Here is a 15,971-nt window from a genome sequence, read left to right as displayed (position 1 = left end):
AATGGGCCAGTCGATTTTGAATATCGGTGAGAACATGGTGTGAACCAACATGAAGCAATTCCAGAACCAGTAGAGAACTAAGTGAGTCCGTATAAATAGTGCAGTTTGAGTACTACTTAGCTTTTATGTGGCCCAGGGCAAGATAAATGGCATACAGTTCAGCAGTGACAACAGAAGCAGCAGAGGGGATTCTTTGAGCAACCACCAAACCACAACAAACCATGGCAGAGCCCACACAGTCACCTGATTTTGAACCATCTGTATAAATAGGAATGTAAGGATGGTTCAAAATATGTTCAGCAAATAGCAGACAGTATTTCCAATTTGGAATGTCTACTTTTCTCAGATGGCATAAAAATAGGTCACAACTGGAGACTGTAAGAAGCCATGGTGGGATGGGCTGACCAGTGAATACAACAATGTTATCCAAGGACAGACCCAATTCATCCAACTGCGCCTAGATATGAAAGCCAAAAGGAGCAATGGCAGACCGTCTGTTCTGAAAAGGTATGGCCCACTGAGGAAGGAAAACACAACCCCAGGTGGAATGCTTTGGTAAGGAACAAAGTTTCAAAGCATATAGTAAAGACAGATGCAAATGGCAGAGGTGCAAAAAAGGTTCATGAGACTCTATGTAAAAGCTATGAACTGGGGAAGTGCGGAAAGCCCCAATGCAGAGCCGAAGTTGTTGATGACGAATAGGGTCTAGCATCTTTGAGGCCGATAGTCTGGCAGAGCCATACACCAATGATCCATAGTCAAGTTTTGATCGAATAAAAGAATTATGTATCTTTAGCACAGAACGTTGATCTGCTCCCCAAGTTTTGGAAAGAGAATACAGAGGATGTTCAGTTTTCTTGTACATTTGACTCATAGCTGCTTGATGTGTGGTATAAAGTCAAAGATGAGCCTCAAGAACTTTGTCTCAGGGACCATAGGCAAACATCTTCACCAATAGGGAGTTCAGGATCAGGGTGAATTCCCCGTTGGTGGCAAAAGTGCACGCAAACAGTTTTGGAGAGAAAGAAGTTAGAGCCATTTGCTATGGTGCACTTCAGTAAATGATTGAGGGCAGTCTCTAGCTGCCTCTCAATATACCTCATGTTCAACGACTGACATAAGGTGGGAAAGTTGTCGACATAAAGTCCATTTGCAACAGAGAGGGAGTTGTTCAGTGATGGCATTAATCTTTATACTGAAAAGTGTGACACTCAAAACCCATCCCTGAAGGACTTCAAGTTCTTGTAGAAAAGAAAGGGAAAGTTTTGAACCCACACAAACTTGAAATCTCCTGCTCATCAGAAACTTTTAATAAAAATAGGCAAATGGCCATGTAACCCATATATATGGAGGTCTCGCAAAATGCCATACCTCCATATAATATCATAAGCCTTCTCAGTGTCAAAGAATATTCATACAAGATGTTGTAGTTTGAGAAAGGCTTCTCTGATTGATGTTTCAAGTCAAATCAGGTGGTCCATGGTGAAGCACTTTCATCGAAACTCACGCTGGGTAGGCCAGAGGAGATTGTTTGATTCAAGAAACCAAACAAAATGAGCATTAACCATCCTCTCAAAGGTCTTACAGAGACAGTTTATCAAAGCAATTGGACAGTAATTTTAAGGAATCTTGGGATCCTTCCCAGGCTGAGAGAAAGGTAGGACAATAACCTAGCTCAGGGGCATGGTGAGAAACATTCTCCTGCCAAATCTGGTTAAAAACAATCAGAAGAATAGGAAGAGAAGCAGGAGATAGATGGCACAGCAAGTCATAGTGTACATCATCAGGTCCAACTGATGTACTTCCAGATTGATGAAGGACCAGTTTAAGTTCCACCAGTGTAAAGGGATTATAGTCATAGAGACAATCAGCTCGAAAGGAAAGAGGTGATTGCTCTGCCCGAGTCTTGATGGCTAACATGGTGGAAGAAGAAGCAGAAGTGCAAGATACCCAGCAAAAGCTTTCACCTAGAGTATCGGTGATGCTCCGGGTATCAGCTACTTCCTGGCTATCAGAGAGCAAGACTGAGAGGAGACAGAATTATATAATCCACTGACCTTTTGAATCTTGTCCCGAATGACTTTGGAACTGGTGATAGAAGATATGCCAGCTGTGAACTTCATCCAAGATTCCTTGTGGCTTTTATGTCTTACCCATCGGATATGTGCACGGGCCCGCTGAAAAGCGATGCTGTTCAAGAGTGTGAGATATTTACGAAAAGTATTCCAGGCCCGTTTTTGAGCCTTCCGTGCCATGAAGCAGGCAGGATTCCACCATGGATGAAAATATAGTGGAAAACGTGTCGAAGTTTTAGGAATACATTGAGCAGCTGTTTGTATAATACAGTCAGTTACTGCCGCCACACAGTCATCTATTGATGGCTTACAAACGATGGCAGGATCAAGTTCTGCAAGAGCAGTGAAAGAGGGCCAGTTTGCCTGATCTAGCTTCCACCGGGGCACATGGGTTGGGTGGCATCGACCACGGCAAATCTCTTTCAAGATTATATAAAAATGATTACTGCCCCGTGGATTATTGTCAACCCTCCATGACAAATGGAAGAATAATGAAGGGGAGCAAATTACAAGATCAATAGCAGTAAAGGACTGACTAGTTGCATGAAGAACCAGTGGAAGAACCAGTATTCAAAAGAGAAAGGTTGTGATCAGAGAGCCTACACTCTACAGAGCAACCCATCCTATCAATATCAGCACTTCCCCAGAGGGGATGATGTCTATTAAAGTCCCCCAGGATGAAAAAGGGAGATGGCAATTGTTCAATGAGAACATCAAGGTCTGATTGATCATATGTCTCTCCAGGTGACAGGTAGAGAGAAAAACAGTGATGGTATGACCCAAGGAAACACAGATAGCTGTGGCCTCCAAGGGTGTGTCGAGTGGTAAAGACAGGGTGGGCACATGCTGATCAACCAACAGTGCCACTTGTCCATCACACAGCCTGTCATTTCTGTACAAAGAAAATCATTGAAAGGTGAATGTATTGGCAGGTTTCAGAAATGTTTCCTGTAAGGAAAGACATACAGGATGATAGGAAGCAATCAGTGTTTTGATGTCATCTAGATTAGAACATGAACCTCAACAGTTCCATTGTACCAGGGTGGCCATTTTTATTTAGGTGTAGGCAAATTGGATGGAGAACCCATCTGTTAATGACCACATCTTTTCTCCTTCCTATTCTTACTCGAGGGAGATATATCGACCTCCATGGATCCTTCCCTGAGTCGACTGGGCAGGTCTTTGCTGTTGGAAGGGGATTCCAGTGACTGAAGACATAAACAAATAATTGTTTAGCATCTTGGGATGAGAGAAGAAGATGTATCTGAGGAAATGCCTATACCTGGAACAAAAGGATGTGGATCTTAGGGTTTGTTGGAATGTAAGAAACAGAGATAGGTTGAGGTTGATTCATCAACTTTTTTAACCATGGAGGTTAAAAGACTATTCGTTTGGAGAACGATTCTTTTGGAGGCACAGAGAGATCTGTCTGCATTCCCACTGTAGTCGTGGAATGAAGTGCAGCAGCATACATCCGAGATGAGGTGGTGGACAGCAATTTTCGAGCCTCAGGATAAGTAATGTTATGAATCATTTACAAACACTGCACTTCTTTTTCTTCCAATCGTTTAGGGCAAGAACGAAAGTAGGATGGGTGAGAGCCACCTCACCACGTACAGGAATACACACCGAGGGGCCAAAAATGCAAGAGCTTCAACAACATTCATAAACTAAAAAACTGAAGAAATTCAACAGTGTCAATCAAATAAAAACTGAAACAAGTCAACTCTGTTCATCAACTGAAAACTGAAGTGATTCAACAGTGCTCTTCAATAAAACCTCAAAAGATTCAAGTGTTCATCAAATAAAACCTCAAATAATTCAGAGTTCATCAACTAACGACTAAATAAATTTAACACTACTCTCCAACAAACAACTCAAGACATTCAACAGTGTTCATTAACTAAACACTGACAAGATTGAATTGTCTTCAACTAGAAACTAAAGTGACTAAGGAGTGTTTATCAACTAAAAACTGAAGAGATTCAACAGTGTTTATCAAGTAATAACTGAAGCAACTGAATAGTTTCACCAACAAAAAACTCAAGAAATTCAACAGTGTTTATCAAGTAAAAACTGAAGCAACTGAATAGTTTCACCAACAAAAAACGGTGAGATTCAACGGTGTTTATCCACTAAAAAGAAGAGATTCAACACTGTTCATCAACTAAAGACTGAAGAGATTCAATACTGCTCTTCAACTAAAAACACAAGACACTCAACAGTGTTCATCAGCTAAAAACAGAAAAGATTCAACAATTCATCAACTAAAAAACTGAAGATATTCAATGGTGTTCATCACCTAAAGACTGAAGAGTTATCAGTGTTCATAAAATAGAAACTGAAGCAACTTAATAGTTTACATCAACAAAAAACTCAAGAGATTCAACAGTGCTGATCAATTAAAATACTAAACAAATTTGAAATTGCTCACTAACAAAACACCTTAAGAGATCAAACAAGTGTTTATGAACTAGACAGAAGAGATTCCATAATGTACATCAAATAAAAACTGAAGAAATTCAAATGCTCATCAAATAAAAATGGAATATATTCAACAATCCTCATCAAATAAAAGCTGAAGATAATAAACAGTGATCATAAATTTAAAACTGAGGACATTTAACATTGTTCTTAAAGTAAAATTGAAGAGATTTGACAGTGTTCATCAAATAAAAACTGAAGATTCAAGTTCTCTTCAACTAAAAACTGAAAAGATTTAACAGTGATCATCAAAAAACTATCAAAAGATTTGACAGTCCTCATCAACTAAAAAATTGGAGAATCAACAGTGATCATCATCAAAAAATGCAAGAGATTCAACAGTGTTCAAATAAAAACTAAAGCAATCCAACACTGTTCATCAACTAAAAACTGAAGAGATTCAGTTTTCATCAACTAAATCCTAAAAAAATTCAACAGTGTTCATCAACTAAAAAACTGAAGAGATTCAACAGGGTTTATCAATTTGAAACTGAAAAAAATTCAAAACTGCTCATCAACTAAAAACTGAAGAGATTCAACAGTGTTTATCAAATAAAAACTAAAGAGATTCAACAGTGCTCTTCAACTAAAACCTCAAAATATTCAGGTGTTCATCAACTAAAAACTAAAGAGATTCAACAGTGCTCTTCAACTAAAACCTCAAAATATTCAAGTGTTCAACTAAAAACTGAAGAGATTCAACAGTGCTCTTCAACTAAAACCTCAAAATATTCAAGTGTTCATCAACTAAAAACTGAAGAGATTCAACAGTGTTTATCAAATAAAAACTAAAGAGATTCAACAGTGCTCTTCAAGTAAAACCTCAAAATATTCAAGTGTTCATCAACTAAGAACTGAAGAGAATCAACAGTGTACATAAATTGAAAATTGAAGATATTTAACATTCTTCATCAAACAAAAACTGAAGAGATTTGACAGTGTTCATCAACTGAAAAGATTCAACAGTGTTCTTCAACTAAAAACTGAAAAGACTTACCACTGTTAATCAAATAAAAATGGAAGCAATTAAACACTGTTCATCAACTAAAAACTGAGGAGATTCAACACTGTTCATCAAATAAAACCTCAAAAGGTTCAACAGTGTTCATCAGCTAAAGACTGAAAAGATTCAACACTGCTATCCAACTAAAAACTCAAGAAATTAGATAGTGGTAATCATCTAAAAACTAAAGAAATTCAGCAGTGTTCATCAAATAAAAACTGAAGCAATTCAACACTGCTATCCAACTAAAAACTGAAGAGATTCAATAGTACTCTTGAACTAAAACCTCAAATGATTCAACAGTGTTCATCAACAAAAAACTGAAGAGATTAAACAGTGTTCATGAAATAAAAACTGAAGCAATTCAACAGTGTTCATCAACAAAAAACTGAAGAGATTTAACAGTGCTCATCAGCTAAGAACTGAAGATATTCAACAGTGCTCATCAGCTAAGAACTGAAGAGATTTAACAGTGCTCATCAGCTAAGAACTGAAGATATTTAACAGTGCTCATCAGCTAAGAACTGAAGATATTCAACAGTGCTCATCAGCTAAGAACTGAAGATATTCAACAGTGCTCATCAGCTAAGAACTGAAGATATTCAACAGTGCTCATCATCTAAAAATGCAAGAAATTTAAACAGTGTTTATGAAATAAAAACTGAAGCAATTCAACAGTGTTAATCAAATAAAAAGTGAAAATGTTCAACAGTGTTCATCAAATAAAAACTTAAGATATTCAAGAGTGTTGGTCAAATGAAAATTGAACCAATTCAACAGTGTTCATCAATTCCTAAACTGAAAGAATTCAAAACTGTTCATCAACTAAAAAAACTAGCACTTCAACAGTGTTCATCAAATAAAAACTAAAGAGATTCAACAGTGCTCATCAATTAAAAAAGTAAAGCAGTTCAACAGTGTTCATGAAGTAAAACTGAAACAATTCAACAATGTTCATTAACTAAAAAATTGAATACAAATCATGGTGTTACTGTAATACATTTAGATTCTTGTCAAGCCAGTTACCATTGGGAACTATTAGAACAACCAGCAGGTTTTATATATCTTAGAGGGTATAAACTTTGACACATGTCATGGTGTTACTGTAATACATGGAAATTATTGTAAAGCCAGTTACCTTTGGGTGTGTGTGTGTGTTTTCTTATGGCAAAGCCACACTGGGCTATCTGCCAAGTCTACCGAGGTGAATCAAACCCTTGATTTTAGTGTTGCAAATCTGTAGACTTACCGCTGTACTAGCGGGGAGCTGTTACTTTTGGGAACTATTAGAAGAACCAGTAGGTTTCAAACAGCTAAGAGGATATAAACTTTGATAGAAGTCATGGTGTTAATGTAAATTACCAAAAGAAATTATGTAAGTTCATGATTAATGAAAGGCTATCTTACTACATAAAAAGTTACTTCCTTTATATATAACTTGAAAAGACCCCAAAACACCCTTAAAAACAGCAAAACACAAAATGTGAAACTGTAAATTTGAATATATCTCCTCATAGACCCAAAAACCTTCATACCAAATTTGGTGAAGATCCATCAACAGGGGTGAAGCAGAAGTAAAAAAAACACAAAAAAACATGCATAAACACTTGTACATAGTTCAAAATGTAATATTGAAAATCTATGTATTTTTCTCCATGGTCCTAATGAACCTCCATACCAAATTTGGTGAAGATCTATCCACACTGCAAAATATTTACATGGGCATGCCACAGATAGTATTATTACATTTATGTAGATGGCACCAGTGCATTAGATGTATGTGGGACATATTCATGATGTCATATCTGCACCCTGAGAATGGAATAAAATAAAGTTCCCTGTGACAGGAAATGGTGATGAAACAGTAAAACTGTGACCTCTATTGCAACTCTTCATACATACATGATAAAAATGTTGCAAAGCTGGGGGTTGCACATCATGTAATAAAAACATTTTTCCAGTATCATTCAAGTAAGAGATCCATCATAGTATGATACATCTATATACTCATGAAGCCAGTTACCATTGGGAACTAAAAGAATAATCAATAGGTTTCACATATTTTAATGGATATATGTCAAAAACATCATATTCAAAGCTTATTTGCAAATGTAAGGTCACAAAAGGAGGCCAGAGAATAATTCCCATTGTTGTTAATAAAAATTCTAAACAGCTAAGAATAAGCATGTCTAACTACATACTGCATACCTTCAGTTCAAAAATGTGGACAGTCATGCCTAGAACAATTAAAATGGTTAACTTTGGAAAAATAAAAAAAACCAACTAAGACCAATATATTAATATAAAAGGTCACAGAAAAGACATTCTCAGGTCAAGCCCTACATCCAAGTCCTATATAGTTAAAGGTTATTCAAAAATGTTTTATATGGAACAATGCAGCAGAAGAAGAATTCTGAATTTGAACACTTTGTACAAGTTTGTGAAGTAATGGTGCTCAGATAACTTTTATTAATATGCAAATTAATATTAAAAAACATGCCTAGAACATTATGCACAAGAAATAACATATCCAGAACAGGCAAAAGCTGATACACAATTGTAAATCTACATCTATCAACATAATAATGAACACTATATGTGGAAAACTAAAAGCATGAGGTAGAATAAACAATATCATAACATCAAAAGTACTAATTGGAAAAACAATGTTGTAAGATTTAAAGTACTAACAAGTGAAAAAATGTTAGACAATCAGTAGTGCTAAGAGGTGAAAATGGTACCGATTTCATGCGACATTTTACCACCTGGTACTAATGATTTCATATGACATTTTATCACCTAGTACAAATAATTTGATCATTATTAGATTCTCATTTCAGTATAACAAAGTATATCACATAGTACTGAGATATCCAACAAACAAATTTAAAACAAAAAGTTTATAATATTTTACAGAATTAAACATTTATTACACACATCACAATAGTGGAAACTGTCAATGTATATTTTCAGCTATGAGAACACCTGCACTGCAGATGTTATTCACCCAGAAATAAAAAAGTAAATACTTCATTTTTCTAATAAGAAGTTAAAAGTTGCTTTAGATAACATAATTAAATATTTATTGGTATTTTATTAACAAAACATGACATGAAAGTTAAGAACAAGGAGGTCTGCTGGTCAGTCAGTGAGGCCATCCCAACTACTAAACTTGCAAAACAACAAAAACACAGTCTTTCTCATTCAAATACTTTTCAAACCTTCCCACTTACTTCATCCACTACATCTGAAGGTAACTCATTCCAGAGGTCAACTTCCCTGTTAGAAAAGTGAAACTGTCTTACCAGCATAATTTATACTTGTGTGTCTCTTAGTTTTACCCTTTTCACCATCAAGTGAAAAAGAATATACACTTATGATATTAATTTCTTTAAGAGCTTAAAAACCTCAATCAGACCACCTCTAACTTTTACTTCTTTCAAAAGAAACTAGTGTTAGATCTTTACTTGTCCTCATATGACTTTTTCATGGAAGTTATCATATCATCTTAGTAGCCCTCATTTGATCCTTTGTAACAATTCAATGTCTTTCTCAAAGTAAAGACCTGAGACTGAATACAATACTTCAAATGTAGCCAATCCAGTGACCAATACAATGAAATCATAACTACCTCATACTTGTGTTCAATATATCTGTAGACACAACCTAAAATCTTACTTGCCCTACTACTAGCAACAGTTCGTTGCTCAAATGGCTTAAGAGGACCAAGATCCTTTTCTTTTATGATACTGTTATTAAAAGTTATTGCCATCCAAATTTACTCATAATTCACATGCATGACCTTATATTTATCAGAGTTAAAAGCTGTCTACTGTTTATTTGTCTGACCCATCTACATCCTCTTGTACAGAAGTAGTATTTTTCTCACAGCCAGCAACACCCAAGATCATAATATCATTAGCAAATGTAATTTATTCACCATTTCTTCAACTATGTCCTTGATGCAGTTCATAAAGTGAAAAAATCTTAACAGTGAGTCATGAAGTATTGTGGCATTAATCCAAGTTAAATTAACTCTATTTATAATCACCCTCTGCTTTCTCCCACCTTGCCACTTTTCTATCCAAGAAGCCAAACTATCATCACACAAGCACCCTGTCAACTGTTTTTTGAAAAATTAGATACACCAAATGTACATAAACATCAGGCTTTTCAAACAATATCAGAACAATACTTCATAAAACTTGATTATTTTCCACAGTACCATGCTGCATGTAACAGTTGTTTAAAACATTATTCACTGGCTCATACACCCTATGTTCCTGTAAATTGTGTGGTTATGTTTGTTGTAAATTAACACTGAAAGGTAACATCACTTCTTGAACATACAAATGAAGTTCTGTATAGTACAGTCTTCAAACTAGTTTGAAATATGTATATATAGTATTTTCCGTGTTACAAAGATTTGTTAATTTTAGCCTCCTAATAAGAAACAATAATCAAAGAATGCATAAAAAGAAACCAAATCTAATCCACTTTCATGTCATTACATACAAACTCAACTGCACCCAACATTTTGTTCCATATTTTTCATAATTATACTCCTAAAATTTTGTTTGTAAGTCTTATGATATGTTTTTGAGCACTATAAAGATTTTTCAAATTACAAGAACTGGTCCCGGAAAAAGTCGATGTTTTTCATTCTTTTTTACATGTGGGAAACCTATTATAAGTCATGGCAGGCAATACTTCCCTCAAAATTCAATTTTCACTTCTTACGAAGAGCAGTCACAAAAAATATATATTTATAGATGTTCACTGTCATTGATATATTAATTATTTTTCACAATCTACTTTAGTGTTTTTCTTGAAAACATATTAGCAACAGCAATTAATATGGAATCAACTGTTATTTTTATTTTTTCACATATCTGATTACATCGCAAAATAATTTAAATTTTAATATATCTTGATAAAAAACAATTTCTAAAACTTAAAAATTCTTTTTTACTCTTATCGACATCAAAATATACATCCAATAACAACACGAAGCCTCACTTACTGTTAGGCTTAAGCTGTAATATTTTTGTAGTTGCTCTTCGTAATTCTAGTTCAACTAAACGTCAATAAATAATTTGAATTTATTTTTTATTTTGATATAACTAAGTATAATCTCAAACTTTGAAACTTCTGCTATGTATACTTTTTTCTGTAAGCCACAATGCATTACAAAAGTTCCTAGCTTTTTTTTATCTGACGCTTTTCGCTGTGCAAATTTTTGAAAACCCACTTATTAAAAAAACACCTCTATGATACCGACGTATTTACCAATACTATAACCACACTACTGGGCTAGCGACATAGTATTAGATTATTTGCGCAAAATTTAAGTAGCTTTGTAGTACTGTGCTTAGTATTACACCACAAATGTTTATAACCATTCCTCTCAATCGTAACACATCTGTGGCCACGGTAGATTTCATAGTTGCCCACATTTAAGAAATGGGTAAGTTTTATCAGTGTAATGACTAAAATATATTCGCTTGTGACAACTTAACTTCTCCATCTAACGTTTACTACAACTCAAACGTGTAGTAGCATGAAATAACATGCCGAAGTGAATCCTCTATCTGAAAAGCGTATCATTCCGCCCAATTCACATCATTTCATCAGGTAGGCCTACGCGTCATCTTGGTAACTATAGCTCGTCTTATTATTCATCCGCTGGTGTTTAATGGCGGTAGAATAAGATACTATTCAAAAAGAGCAAGTAAAAACTGCAAAAACAAATATCTGAATTGAAATATGTATTTATATAGTTACCTTAAATGACGATCCAAGTGTATGAGACGATATTTTCATTTAGATCTAGGAGGCTAACAAAGTATGAAATTTGTCTAAAATGGCGGGTGTTAATGCATGACGTCATTTGAAAGTCATTGCAGGCTCCCGGATGTGAAAAACACACATATACACTAACACAAGTACACACACAGATAAGAGCATTTCCAATAGGTGGCCTAACAAGTATTTTAACTAGATTTTTTTAAATTTTATTATAAACATAAATATATTAACAGAAGCCAGTTTTCGTCTAAAGTGTTTCCAGTAAAATACAAGAATGATGAATGTGGCATGATAAATTTATAAAGTGTAGTAAAACATAATATATATGAACGTAATTACTAGATTTGATTAACATTTAATGTCATTTTCATGTTCTGTTAATGAGCTTTAATAAAACAGGTGATAAAAAACATGCCTACAGATAATAGATTTATGCAATTACTCAGTGTTAATATGTTTAATATGAATAAAAACCTTTTGTTTCTTCTACCAAAAATCATGTGGCCAGGTGGTTAAGGCATTCGACTTGTAATTCGAGGGTCGCGGGTTCGAATTCCAGTCACACCAAACATGCTCACCCTTTCAACCGTGGGGTGTTATAATCTGACGACTAGTAATGATGACTAGCTGCCTTCCCTCTAGTCTTACATTACTAAATTGGGAACGGCTAGCACAGATAGCCCTCGTGTAGCTTTGCGCGAAATTCAAAACAAACCAAAAATCATATTTAAAGTCATGACATCACAAAACATGATCCATAAGTTCTGCTAGGTGAAGGTAGTTAGTAATCCTTTGCATTAGTGTAAAGCACAAAATCAATAAATAACAACTAATAAAATATTAGTTTTAAAATCACAGTTTTACTGTTTACATGACTCATTCGCATATAGGAAGTTTTAGTTTCTCAGGAATTAGTTCTCTGGTGTATCTACGTGTATGCTTTATTATTATTACTACAAATAAAACATATCCGAATCATTACTTCAGGCTACTTTATCATATTACAACAGTATATTCCCATAATCCTCAATTTTTCAATGCTAAGGTACTTGCTAAATTTTGAAATTCGTATTAAACAATTCATTATATTAGTTTTGCAAAAACACAAAACGAAAAAAACATATTTTCGTGATTTACATGTGGCTATTCAAGAAGTTAAACCTTTTATTACGATTCACGTTTTCTCCTGTTTTAATACAGTACGTTGTTTTCCTTCTTGCTTTAGCATATACATTCTCAGACATATTTAACTGGCCTGGCATGGCCAAACGCGTAAGTCGTGCGACCGGTAATCCCAGAGTCGCGGGTTCGCGCCAAACATGTTCGCCCTCCCAGCCGTGCGGGCGTTATAATGTGACGGTCAATCCCACTATGCGTTGGTAAAGAAGTAGCCCAAGAGTTGGCGGTGGGTGGTGATAACTAGCTGCCTTCACTCTAGTCTTACACTGCTAAATTAGGGACGGCTAGCATAGATAGCCCTCGAGTAGCTTTGTGCGAAATTTCAAAACAAACAAACATTTGTAACTTATTTTAAACCTATGCAGTTTTCAACATGTAGCCTAGAAAATCGTTATGTTAATATCGTTCTAGTACCCTTTTTCTTTTGTTTTCCTCTAGAGTTAATACCTTAAGCGATTTGTTTTGATATCGACAGCATTGTCTTTCAACTGTAAACCTGATGATAACCAATTGTTATAACCTCCTCTACGTTGAATCATAATAACTATTTTCGTCAAAAGCGCTACCCGCTATGAGCAAATCCGATGTTTTCTGTTTCTATTACATTTGAACAGCTTACACTTGGTCACATCCTGGTGGCACAGTGATATCTCTGCGAACTTATAACGTTAGAAACAGGGTTTCAATACCCATGTTGGCAGAGCATAGATATGCCTTTGTGAAGCTTTGGGCTTAACTACAAAAAAACAAGTAAATGAATATACTTAGTCTATAAAGTAAGTTAACTGGTGAAAAGAATATCGAGCAGAATAAAACAGTTAACGGGCTCACAAATCCAGTGAGAAGCGACCTTCTAGTTCCAACATAAGCACAAAAATAGCATTGTTTGTCTTTGACATAATAAAAATTGTTCTAATTTTCTGTTGTACATCGTCCCCAGTCTCTTTATTTCTTAATGTACTATATTGATAACAATATGGCGCCACTAGTTAAGGAATAAAGGAGTCTTTTCAATATGCCATACGGATAATTAGGTGTTTCGTATTATTATTCGTGCCATCAAAAACAGTACAAAACTGGCGCCGAGGATGGAAAAAATCAACCGTTTTTGGTATAACCCAAATTTTGTAGAACAGATTATCTTTAGACACTCTTTTCAATACACGGATGGTCTATGTTGTGTAGGGTTTGATAGATTGAAATCATTCTCTAAATAACTGTTTAAAAGTAGAACTAGGATGACATTATGTTGCAAGAACACACTGCAGACCTACTGTACAACAATACTGTGTATATCTAATATTAGTTGAGCGAGTGCAGCAGAAACAGTAGGTAACCTAACATACCTTATACCACGAAATTAACCGACGTATCGGGAAATAGACGTAATTGAAAATGGCTGGAAAAGGATTTATCGGCCCCACTGGTTGTTGATTACATCCGAGAACTAAAGACTCTCTGTATTGCGTTTATATAAGTACTTTGCCAATAGCCTGAGATACATTTTCAAAAGAGGCCTATCCATTCCCGAAATTCAGGCCATACTCTTTCAAAAGAGGAAAAGTTGACATGAAAAGATGAATATCCGTTGTTAGCAATGGAAATTGTAGAAAAAGCATGTAAATGAAAGTAAAAAAGCTTGTAACTGGGATTGAAGACCTATAGCTATTCCATCTGGGGAAGTCCACAGTGTAATCAGAAAGATTAAATGTTACTGGCGTAATGGTATGGGCAAACAACTCAGTATCTGTTGACACAGAAATACTGAGTAATTTGGATGCCATAAAGTTAGACATTAGAAGAGAGCTTGCAATCCAAATGGTATTTAGGTTCATTAGAAGAGAGCTTGCAATCCAAATGGTATTTAGGTTCATTTGAAGAGAGCTTGCAATCCAAATGGTATTTAGGTTCACAAAATGCGGGTACTGGACGTGAACAAAATCAAAGCAGAAGCAAAGTTTCAAGTAAAAATAAAGTGAGCAAGACTCAATTGATGCAACAAGACAAACCCAACACCCAGGAAATTGGGGAGCCATACCAAGTTCCCCAATTGTAAACACTTTTCCACACTACAAAGTCAGAGAAAGAGGTCCCTGTATATGAAGTGCAAGTGTAATTGGGGTGCCAACACAGTGAATTTCACTTTAGACGTGGCAGCTTCTGTAATGTTTATAAGTGAAGCTGATCACAACAAACATTTCATTGCGTGATACCCAGTTCGCCTAAAGAGTTACACTGGTGGCCAAGTTCCACTTGCATGTAATTGTATGGTAAATGTTAAGTATGGTGGCAAGACTTATTATTTGTCATTAGTTGTGGTGAAAAGGAGAACTGGCACTTTTAAGCCAAAACTGGTTGGAAAAACAAACTAAATTGGAATGAAATCTTAAAATTCAGTATTGGAGATTTAAGAGAAAGATCCTTAAATATATTCTCAGAAACTCTGAGTCAGTATTTTTGCTTTAACTACTAGTTCTAAGAACAAAATTAAATGTCACATGGTAGAAGAGGAAACTGAAATGAAAAGTGTTCCAACATTCTTTAAAACTAGGATAGTTCCCTAATGAATTCAGTGGGTAAAGAACTGGACAGATCGGAGTTTAGTGGTATAATTAAAAAGGTCGTACATTCAAAATAGGCTTCACCGTTTATGATTGCCCCAAAATCTGATGGCAACACCAGAATTTGTGGAGAATATAAGATAACTGTGACTAAAGTTGTGGAGCAGATGTTTTCCCTTTACCTACTGTTGAAGATTTGCTTGCTACCTTATCAGGGGGAACAATATTTAGTGAACTTAATCTCAGAAATGTCACTCAGCAGTTAAAACTGACTGAGAAGAGTGAGGAGTTGCTTACTATTAACACTCACAAAAGGGTTGTATTAGTTACAAAGATTAACATTTGGTGTGTTGGTAGCAAACAAGCAATATTTCAGAGTGTTTTATAGATCAGATTTTAGGCAGAATTGATGGTGTTAGGTGTTTCCTAAATGAAAATTTGAAAAGTAATAAATCTGAAGAGGAACATATTAAAGTGCTGGATGAAGTATTATCAAGACTGCAAGAGCATGGATTAAAGAAAAAATAATAAAGCAAGTGTTGGTTTATAAAGTCTAGATGTGATCTGATTGGGCCATAAGATTGATGGGGATGAAATTATCCCATAAAAGACAGTTTTAAACCATCTTGCAGGAAAAAGTCCCACAAAATGTGGGTGAACTGGAAACCTTTATCAGCATAGGGGTGTACTGTTGTAAGTTCATCCCAGATTTATCAACCATCTTTGCACCTCTTTACTACCTACTGCAGGAAGGAGTGGAATGGAATTAGTATGTGGTGGCCAAGGAGTATTTGATGAAGTGAAAATCTTGTTTAGGAGGGATTAAGTGCTAGTATACTGTGACTCAAAGAAACCTTTAGT

The 15,971-nt window shown here is 35.3% G+C and overlaps 1 protein-coding gene across 7 annotated transcripts in view; it reads right to left on the bottom strand.

Annotated features, from left to right (window-relative positions):
- The window catches only part of LOC143234762 (zinc finger protein 236-like), a 64,687-nt gene extending 53,211 nt beyond the window's left edge, over positions 1-11,476 (bottom strand). For 6 of the 7 annotated variants that reach the window (XR_013018793.1, XR_013018792.1, XM_076472348.1 and 3 more), the window contains exon 1: positions 11,347-11,476. The gene's annotated coding sequence lies outside the window, so the exon portion shown is untranslated. Of the gene's footprint in view, positions 1-10,585; positions 11,052-11,346 lie in introns of those variants that run through there. The other variant, XM_076472347.1, reaches the window with a different exon arrangement.
- Positions 11,477-15,971: the final 4,495 nt, after the last annotated feature.

The sequence above is a fragment of the Tachypleus tridentatus genome, chromosome 12 (assembly GCF_004210375.1).
Source record: "Tachypleus tridentatus isolate NWPU-2018 chromosome 12, ASM421037v1, whole genome shotgun sequence".
In the NCBI taxonomy this organism is placed as follows: Eukaryota; Metazoa; Arthropoda; class Merostomata; order Xiphosura; family Limulidae; genus Tachypleus; species Tachypleus tridentatus.
The sequence above is the reverse complement of the archived record's forward strand: the minus strand, read 5'-3'. Positions and strand labels throughout refer to the sequence as shown.